The following is a 10,326-nucleotide window of genomic DNA, read 5'->3' on the forward strand; positions in this document are numbered from 1 at the left end:
GTATTTTGGCCTGTTGGTGCTTCTGCATAGAAAATAACAACAAAAATAAATAAATAAATAAAATATCCACTCGTGTTGTGTAATTAAAATAAGTTAATTGTTCATCACATGATGTACGCTGGTATGATCGGCTGTTGCATTCTAACGGCGCCGCACGCTAAGCGATCGAGAAAAGCCAAATTAATCTTCTCAAACACGCTTGTGGTTTGCACCGACTTGCGCTTCAAGGCCTTTTAAACATCACCTACGTCGATTAATTGTTTGAAATGATGATAAAAGCTCTTGCATAATAGGTCGACGAGTGACTGAAGTGCATAAAAAAAAATATCTTGAAAACTTTAAAAGCAGAATTTGGATGTCAATCAGAATTTTTCAGTGTGATTTATTTGCAGCAGTTTAAAAATAAAGTTTATTTATTTGAACAGTCATACTAATTCATGGCTCATTTGCATATAGAGAAGAGGACCTTCATTATATAAATATTGCTCTTATAATATTGAGGGTGGTGGGGGGTGTAATTTATTTTTTTAAACGGTTTAGCCCTAAGTTTATCGCGATTGTGCCTTGCCATTGGAAAAGAAGATTCCAAATGTTTCATCGCAATAATATGGCAAAAAATTACCGAATAGTAATTGCAGAATTTCAGTTGAAGCACACTCATCTGCATTATAAAAAAAAAAAAAAACTCATGTCACAACTACCATAGCATAGCACAAACAACTTTTAAAATCATTAAGACCCACAAAAAAAAAATATATATATATATATATCACTCAGCCGTGTCATTTGAGGGAATTCAATCTCTGTGAACTTTGATGCCCCGAGGACTTTGTTTTATGAGCCGAAGCTACATTCCCACCACTCCTCATGAGGAGTTCCCCTACAATCACAACAACAAACCTGTTCCGTGGAAGCGACTCAAAGTAGTATAACTGTCTCTGAACGGAAAATAAAATGGAAGGTCAAAATGTTAAGCTAAGCAGCACGGTGACTCAGAAAATACGTCCTCTCAAAGCAAACAACCCATTCTTAAGTATTTTCCACGCGAGATGGCAACGCGACACGACGCAGTCTCAGACATTTGTTGAGTTTGATGCGCGCGGTGACGACTTCAACTAAAATGGTCGCTATGGACGCGTCGGAAAACACACTCGCTAACGTGCCGCAGGTGAGGCAGGTTCACTTCCTGTCCCTCCGGTTCTCATTTCCTCCAAATGGTTGACTGGAAAGTGTACAACTCGGATTGCAAAGTAGAAGCAAAGAGACCCGTGACATCATCAAAGATCACTTTCTAACCTGGGTTACGCGCGCAAATAAATCAATCGTGATCTTAAAATGACAAGTAAACACCTAATAACGTAGTCATTATTTATTAATTTTTTTGTCGGTGTCAATCTGAAGGTTACCATTACGTGTTTTGTAAACAAGTCAGGCAACCAAGGCAACAAGCTTCTTTACCTTCTCCCGCGCAGCATCGGCAGGTCGCGACTTCCAGGCTGCTGGAACCAGTTCCGCTCTGACATTTTCCTCCTCTTTGTTCGACCAGATGACAGCGATGATGTGAAAATGTCAGTCGGGGGACGATGCCGTCAAGCCGAGCTTCTGCTAATCATCACCTTGGTCTTGTGAAATGCACCTGGAAGCCTTGCAGAGAAAGAAATTCATTCAAATAAGGAAAAATTATTTTACCCTTATTAGTGTTATCACCTCGAATGATATTCGTATTGCAATGGATCAAAAACAAATTCACTACTGAATGTGCGAACAAGGTCACAGACTGTTTATTTGAATAAATATGAAAAGTTAAAATTGAAAACAAAAAAAAAAATACACTTCCTGTTTAAGCTCTTATTCTGGAACCTATTCACACCACTTCCCGTAAACTACTTCAAACGGGGCCCGTTTTGTACTCATTTCGCTAGCGTGTGGGTTAACTATTAGCGTAATGCGGCTGAGACAATTAGCATCTTCATGCGTCAAGAGTTCATCATTGATTAATAAAACGGAGAAAAGTCAGTCACTTTTCAAAATAAAATATTTTTCAACCTCAAATAATAAATGATCTCAGTCCAAGCGGGATATGTGACGTTATGGACAACTTGCCGGGAATACTAGTAGCAATGAAGTACATTATTCTTTTTTGCATTATGACATTTTAATTCTGATTACTGGGCACAGATCATTTTCATTTCTGTAAAAAATTAAATTATAATTAATTTTCTATGTTGCCCTTTGCACTCAAATTCAGCACGATTGCAGCAATCTGCACTCTTTACGCAACACCTTTGGGTGCGAGGAGGAGAATTCTGATTGGACGACGATGTTCCCAGCCCCTCACTGTCCATAATAGCCGTAATAATTAAATTGGGCGCCGGAGGATTTTCCGAGAAAGCTCCCACGCCATGACATCACACAGGTTCTGGAGTGGAGACGGACTGACAGCCTCTGACACGAAGCAGCATTCCGTACACGATGCCCTGCAGTAGAAGGCACTTGGAAGATCACAGCATATTTAAGTGACGTTTGATGAGCCTTGAAGAGCCAAGAGAGAAGCGAGACACCGAGGGAAAGTTGCGTTGATCACGTTATTGAGGAAGAAAAAAATAAATACTGGACACAACACATCTTCGGAGTCGGTGGGAGGGGCCAAGCAAGGCCTTCTCGGCTGACCTACATTTCTAACCGAAAATTCTGTTTCTTGGCTAGCTCACCTGCGACACTAATGAGAACAAGAACTATGGAAACATTTCTGTCGCAGCTCTGTCAAGCTGTTGACATTTGTTTGGGCTCGGTCGCATGGGGGTAACGCGGATAATAATCAGCATCCGGTGTGCCATCAGATATCCAAAGGCTGTGAAATCTAACAGGAATGACAAAATGGGGGATTCGTCATATAGAAAGCAAACAGTCACAAACGCCCTCATCTTCTTGAAATGGCTGCATCCCCCCCCCCCCCCCGCTGCATAACTGATCGGGTCTGACTCACCTCCGAGGAATGTTCGGTCAGAGAATGCGACGCGATTGAGTAAACTATTTGTTTCATGTGGCACTTAACGAACGGTGCCGCATCCCCAAATAAGGGTCTGAACATTCCCGCTAACCTGCATGCGTTTGGCGAACAAGTCGACCACAGCAAGGGTGGAAGCAGGAGCACCTTTTTGATGAGTGATGTCATCGCTTTAGTCCAGCGTGGTCAATTCCAGGCGGTTGCTGATCCGCATCCCATCCATCCATTTTCCACAGCGATTGTCGTCATTGGGGTCGCAGGTGACGTCAGACATACCCGGGACTGGTCAAGCGTGGCCTGTAATTACAAAAGCGATTGAATTCCGATACTTGGTCAACGATTAAGTCTAGAAGGCCACTTGGAAGGAACCCAGGGTTGAACAATACTCACCTGTTGCTTATGCCAGCCATAAATTGTTGATTGACGTGAAAAATCGAAGGGTGTGAGGTCACAATTGGAGAGCTAAGTCAAAGTTGCAGTATCATTAACTCTTTTACTACCATGGAGGGATAAATACGTCAAAGAGACGTTTTTTAGTTTTTTTGGTTTTTTTAATCATTCGGCTGGTTTTGAATGATTTAAATATAAAGACAACTAATTGCGTCAACTTACTTTTGTTCTTCTCATGGCCTGCGGAGGATCTGCACGATGCACCCTCGTGTTTAACCATGTGACTTCTAGAATAATAAAAATACATTTAAAGTGTTGGGGTGACACGAATGAGTAAAAACAGAAAAATATAATTATCTCAATTTTGTGTTCTTTTGAGTCTGGCCCTAATACTTTGTGCTCAATAATCTTTCCTGGAAATCTCTTGAATATCTTTCGCATCATGCCGCTAACTAGCAACCAAACAAAACACACGACACTTTCGACACATGCTACAACCTGCTCGACATTTCCTGAAACAGCTTTTAGTTCATTTGTTCTGCTTTGTAGCCTCCAGAGTAGCGCTTTAGATTTTTTGCACAAAAGACACTCTGCTTTAATAACGCCGAGTGGAAGCCAGGATTATTGGCGACAAAAAAAAAAAACACAAGACAGGAAGCACCTATATTGCACATTAAAAACAAAAAAAGTCTCCATATATCGCCTTCCGAAGACACATGAACTAATTGCCAGCCGTATAATCTCACGTTGGGTCTCCGGCCAGGTCTTTGCGTGCACGGCAAGTTAACGGTGTGTTCAGGTGACCATGGCGACCAGGAACACTGAGCAAGCGGCATTCGCAGGAAGTGCTGCGTGGACAACAGGATGCGCACTGGCTCCGCTGTCGAGGGTCGAAGAATTCTAGGAAGTTATTGTACTTTGTGGAATGGGCTCAGGAATGCGAGATGTCTGTCTTTTTTTTTTTCTTTTTTTTTTAAGGCCTGAGTCATATCACGTTGGAAGCGACCGGCTTTGAAGATAATGTGACCCTGTTGGATGCGTGTGAGGCTGTTTGTGCTCAGCCACTTCCACATTCCCCTTGACAGCATGAAAATGCCATTGATGGAAGAAAAAACACCCCTCAGCACAATCAGGCCGCAGACGCAAACATGAGGTCATGTCAGCAACAAAGCGACGTGGAAAGAAAAGATAGGCTCTTAACAGAAGTATATTTATACCTTACGTAAGGCGAGAGCCTTCTAATATTTTTTGTATTAATGTTATGTTGCGAAAATTGGTTCATTCAAATTTATTCACTGATTTATTGTCATTAATTCCAGGAAGAAATTAGAATTTACATACAGGATAATTGACGCCCCCCAAAAATTAATTTTACTGTAACTGCCATTGCTTATGAATGCCACAAGATGGCAACAAAGGGCTACTTTGATTTCAAAGAAGCTCCTTAACTCACTTCCACTGTCACTTATTACCGCAAATGGACATTTTCTGGATTTGTTTTTTTTTTTAGTCTTGCAGATGAATTTAGAAAAATTGCAAAAAAAAAAAAAAGAAAAGGTTTCCAACCAAACTGCATCATATTGCATCTGTGCCCATATTGTGTCATTTTCATTTGTCACTTCAGTTGCTTGCAGAAAACTGTTGACTCAGTGAACATTTTATTCCCCTCACCAGAAGTGCAAAGATGCATTTTTATGACTAATTACGATAGATATATCGGTAACATGCTCACTGCACATAAAAATAAAGACACACACACACGGACTGTCGCCCCAAGCTCTTAATCTGCCCTCGTCTCTCTGGTCTGTGCCTCTATTCACACTTTTCCTGCAGCCGCTTGATGCATCCGGCGGCCTGACATTCTTTACTCAGCGAGTCTTTTTGATCACCAGGCCACTAATTGTGTCTTGCATGTTTCCTCTGTGACAGGCCTTCTCCCTGACGCGTGGACGGAGCTGTCCTCCCGAGGGTCAGGGAGCAGCGGGGTCATGGGTTAACACCACAGGCGGCGCTTTAACAACAAATAAGTTGGCCCCCCTAAGTCCCCAAGCAGGGGCTGAAAGGCTTCTCTCTCTTTGGCCCTATAAATCTCATCACAGCTTGTAAACAACTAAAGTTGTGCTTTCTTAACTTAACAGCATCCGTTTGTTCAAGTTGAGGTTGTTTATATGTCATCTTTATGGGTATAAATCATGTTCACAAATTGCCACCAGGCGCCCGGCATCTATTCAGCGTGCAGACAAGCAATGGGCTGAAACACATTTGAGCTAATGGGGTTGAGGATCAGTGGGCTGATCCCCTTGCCGGATCAAATGTTTGCTGTGTGTTGACAGCTATATTCTGCCTGTGGGATCAGGATGTGCGTTTGTGTGACTTAAGGTGTAGAGAACAGCCCCCGATGATATGTTCGTCAATGGAGGGGTTAACAGGTTTGACCCTGACCTCAACCCCCCACGCCCCATCCCTCAAGTCAAAGACAGAAAGGTTGGACGGACACTTCATTAGGTACAGCTGGACGATGTAATGGGATTCAAGAGTTCCTTATGAAATTTTGTTCTTGTGTAGGTGCAAGATTAATTGAGCTGTAGATATTATTAACTCCCTCAAACACGATATAAATTGAGTATATTAAAACTCAAAACATTGTATTATCCTATATTACTAGCAATATTACAATAACTCTTATAATATAATAACTACTTTGAAATACATGTATAAATAATACTGCCGCAATATTCGGACAATGTTTATTATTTACACCATAACACGCAACATCTGGTTTTATTCTTCTGTCTTATATTTAAATAGTTTAAATAGATAAAAACTTCTTACTTCTACAAGAAAATAGATGGATGGCAATAAACATAATTTACAGTCATGTCAAAGAGCCTCTAATATGTCATTTGAAAGTTGCTTTAGATCGATTGAAGTGGCGTGTTTTTACGTATTCTATGTCAAAACTAAGTCCAAAAATGGTTCTGATACAGGTTGGAAAGAATCAATAGCGACCAAAAAGCATTTACAGCACAACAACCCTGATGCGCTTCATCACGTGCATTGAGCGCCCTCTACTGGGAAATACTTGAACTGGAGCTTACAACAAGACAATCATTCTATATTCCACGAGAGGACAGTATTGCTGTAGGAATGCCGAAGCAAAGCAGATTTGCAAGGAGAATTTTACTTCCTGCATGTTGCTCCTGGGCCTTCGATGGGGATTAAGCACCTCTTAAAATAAAGCGCAACTGTCGCGTCATATATGTAGAAAGCATCAGAAGTATGCAAAAATACAATTAAAAATGTAACTGGGCCAGATGCAGAACATCATATAGAGCAGTGGTTCGCCAAGGGGGCACCTTTGACATTCTAATATGTAAAATAACACAGTGAACCTACTTAAACTTTGATTGTGCAGAATTTCGACACAGCAATTGCTAGTTATTTGCGGCTAAAATGCCAACGCTAACGTGGGCAATGCGTGCAATGCGTTCCACGTCAATACTTGGGTGCTACTTGTTCAAATTATTCAACAGGTTAGTTGTGTTGCCTTGTTTTTTGACGACATACCTTGCACAACGGCTTCCTCCTCCACGAGAAAACAAAAAACGATGGGAAGGGCCCTCTCTTGTCAAAATGAGTTCATCTTTGGAAGATTACGCCCACGTTTCGCTGCACATTCGATCATTATTATTATAAACTTTATGTTTACGGCGGCTTTCATTCATTGATGAATTATGTTGGGTTTAACTTGCAAACCAAAGTTACAACGAAAACATGCACGCTGGTTGGCTGCAGTCTCGCAGATTTGCGCCGCGTCATCTGCTCGCAGCTGGTCACGATTCTCAATTACATTTTAATGTATTTATATTAGCCATCGGAATGTAATCGTCGGGATGGGGTTGGCTGGCGCTCTGCAATAAATAAATAAATAAATAATAATAATTATTATTATTATTTCATTTTTTGGGGGTTGTCTTTGCACCAAACGGACTACGGCGCAGAACCAGTCCGCAGACCGGTGGTTGGGGACCACTGGAGCAGTTCGGAATCAATATTTATCTAATAATATGACAACACGTAAAAAGTTGCAATAAAAACCACCATACCCAGCGGAGATGCTGATGATTAAAATCCATGTTTTGCTCACTAAACCTTGGCTAGCTCGACAAAAAAAAACAAAAAAACAATCATAACTGCACATAAATGCTGAAATCTGAGTGGACAAAAAAACTAAATAAAAGTCTAACATGCACAAACTGCAAGCAGCGCGGCAAAGCGTAAAAAACAAATAAAATGGGGTCTTTTTTTTTATTTATTTTTCTTATTTTCATGTGCCGTAGCTGTGAACTCAAACTGTGAATCTGGGGCAAACAGCAACCAACCCTTGTTGATCCCCCCCCCACCCCCCCCCTTCTGTAACAGGAACGACGATTGCCCCGAAGTTACGAATGTCATGAGGCACAAACAAACACACTCAGTTGCTGTTTTTCATTCGATTGCTTTGTCTTAATGGCCTAGATTTGGTGTTCACACAAATATGACTTTCTCATGAGCATTTTAGAAAGTTCACGATTGGCCACGGTTCTGTGTCCACACTAGAACAGAACATTAAAGAAAAGATAATGGATTATAAACCCAGGAGGGCTTTGAAGTCTACACAGCTCAATTTGTACAAACATGATGAAGCAGCATTTAGCTGTTGTGCTGCACACAAATGGAATCAGCAGCCAAAAGAAGTGAAGTTAGCCGCATCATTCAGATTTCAAGTCCAGATTCAAAACTGTGCTACCTTCCAGTCGCTCCGATCGTCAGGTTTTGATGAATCCTCAATGCTGAATCATTCTGTTTTTCTCTCTCATTCTCCGTTCCAGGAACTGAGGATGACATCACGTTGATGTTCTGCCGCGGCAAATAAACGCAGCGGCCCTGAATCAAAAGTGAAAAATGAACAGAACATTTTGTTCGAGTGGTCACTTATAGGAAACGGTTTCTGCGTACTCACCAGCGTGTTGCCGATGGATAAGTAGGTAGGTCGGTAGAATGAGATGACATCATGCTTGTATGCCTCTGTGACATGTTGACAGACATGGGAGCAAAAATTCTATCAAATAAATCTCAATGTACAATTTTGAATTTTAGAATCCGTCTTGTTGTTCTCAAACATTTCATTGGGAGTTAGATGACAAGACTTTACTCGGTCGGCTGGTCTGTGAAGAGGATAACAAGACTTCTTTTCATAGCAGTCAGAGTATCCGGGTCAGCTGGGCAGGAGAGTCCTGCAGCTGTGCGCATGTGTGTGCACGTGTGTGTTTAGCGAGAGAAAGTCCAAATCCAGTAAATACATATGCAGTGTGTTTTTCAACATTTGCTTTTTTTTTTTTTTGTGGGTCCACAAAGGCTTGTTTACTGCTGTGGATTTGTTTTTCCGCCACACGAGCTTAAAAAAAAAAAAATGCACAGCAATCTATAAAGTAATTGTGAGTTTTTACAAGAATAGAATAAACATCAGAGATGTTTGCAGATGATTCAGCTGTTTTGAATAATAAGTGTTTTCACCCTCTCGTATCAGTTTTGAGTTTGCAGCAGACTTGTCATCTTAACATCCAGTCGTTGGCTGTAAAATTCTGTTTATGTTTGCTTTTTGGCTGCCCACATTTTCTTTTTATCTCCGTTGCTCCATCACGACTTGATTGCTGTTTTTTTTTTTTTCTTCTTGAGCTTCCAACAGTTCTGGCCCTCTGGGAATACAAGATGCAAGCTTTTATTGCCTCCTTCCCTTCCCATGCAGTTCTCATACAACTGCGCTTCTGTCAAGAGGAATGAACTAATTACTCAAAAATGTTTTATTTTAGCTTCGGAATCTAATCTGGGGTTGTTTTGAAAACGCCGTAAATTGTTATGTTTCGAGGCGGATGTTTTGATACAGGACCGGATTACGTTCGATTGTGCATGTGTTGTGACTGTTCTGAAATGACGTTAACGTGAAATTTATGTCATCTAACCACTCAAGACAAAACTGTGAACGTTGAGGCTTTGGACGGTTTGTTGAGATTGCTCGTGACTCATCTGATCCTCTCGGCTACATGACCTACAGTACAAAACGGACTTATCAGAAGACAGTTACAAAATATTAACTGACCCACAAAAGGATTAATTACCAGTTTATATTTGACGTATGTACTGGATTCTCATCTGCAATCTGTATAGAACTGAGATTGATCACTCTGAGCCGCAGTTCCACATCATCCTAAAACACAACAACGACAATACATGTAAGGTCAAAATCAAAACTTGTATCACCGAGCGTTATTTCAAAGCATTATCACCACAGTTGCCGTTTTGAATTGTTGAGACAAGCACTGGTATTCGATCTGATTCGTTTTTGCACGTTATACTCCTAATATTGCGGCTGGTTAACACATGTTAGTGTCATAATACTAACGTTTCACATGTTCCATCTTAATATTCATTACTAAACATTATTGTGCATCAACTATGATGACATTAATTATAAATAATATAATTAGAAATAAGATTTTTTTAATGACCTGGTATATAGACTTGTCTAATAGAAAAGGGTGCTTTGTCGCCCTCTAGCGGAAGATATCGATTTCATCCACACAGGCCCTCGATCATCAACATCAGCATTTGCGACTTCTGAATGGTTGATTAGAGCAAAACTCTGTGACAATTTACACACATTAATACATGCAATAAATTAATTTATGCATTCTAACTAAATATTTTTGTTCTCGCCATGCGATTATAAACTGATCGAGAACAGCTCAAAGTGAAGATGCGCGCTTTAGATTAAATCTCGACTAAAAGCTCAGTTGCCAAATGGTCGGCAACCATTTGGCAAACGCCGAATTTAGGTTCGACCGTGCGTGCGTTGCTGCAGCTGACCTCAGAACAATACAGAGCGGAAA

At 40.8% G+C, this 10,326-nt stretch overlaps 1 protein-coding gene across 4 annotated transcripts in view; it reads right to left on the bottom strand.

Moving 5' to 3' along the window:
- Positions 1-1,520: 1,520 nt before the first annotated feature.
- The window catches only part of myo1g (myosin IG), a 44,043-nt gene continuing 35,237 nt past the window's right edge, over positions 1,521-10,326 (bottom strand). Inside the window, exons 26-33 of one of the 4 annotated variants that reach the window (XR_015846762.1) lie at positions 9,946-10,054; positions 9,556-9,644; positions 8,400-8,464; positions 8,187-8,323; positions 3,620-3,684; positions 3,398-3,469; positions 3,155-3,304; positions 1,521-1,644 (exon numbers count right to left, since the gene is read on the bottom strand). The gene's annotated coding sequence lies outside the window, so the exon portion shown is untranslated. Of the gene's footprint in view, positions 1,645-3,154; positions 3,305-3,397; positions 3,470-3,619; positions 3,685-8,186; positions 8,324-8,399; positions 9,486-9,555; positions 9,645-9,945; positions 10,055-10,326 lie in introns of all 4 variants that reach the window. The other 3 variants (XR_015846759.1, XR_015846760.1, XR_015846761.1) reach the window with 3 other exon arrangements.

This window comes from Idiotropiscis lumnitzeri, chromosome 16 (assembly GCF_059441095.1).
Source record: "Idiotropiscis lumnitzeri isolate Australia: NSW breed Sydney's pygmy pipehorse chromosome 16, RoL_Ilum_1.0, whole genome shotgun sequence".
NCBI lineage: Eukaryota > Metazoa > Chordata > Actinopteri > Syngnathiformes > Syngnathidae > Idiotropiscis > Idiotropiscis lumnitzeri.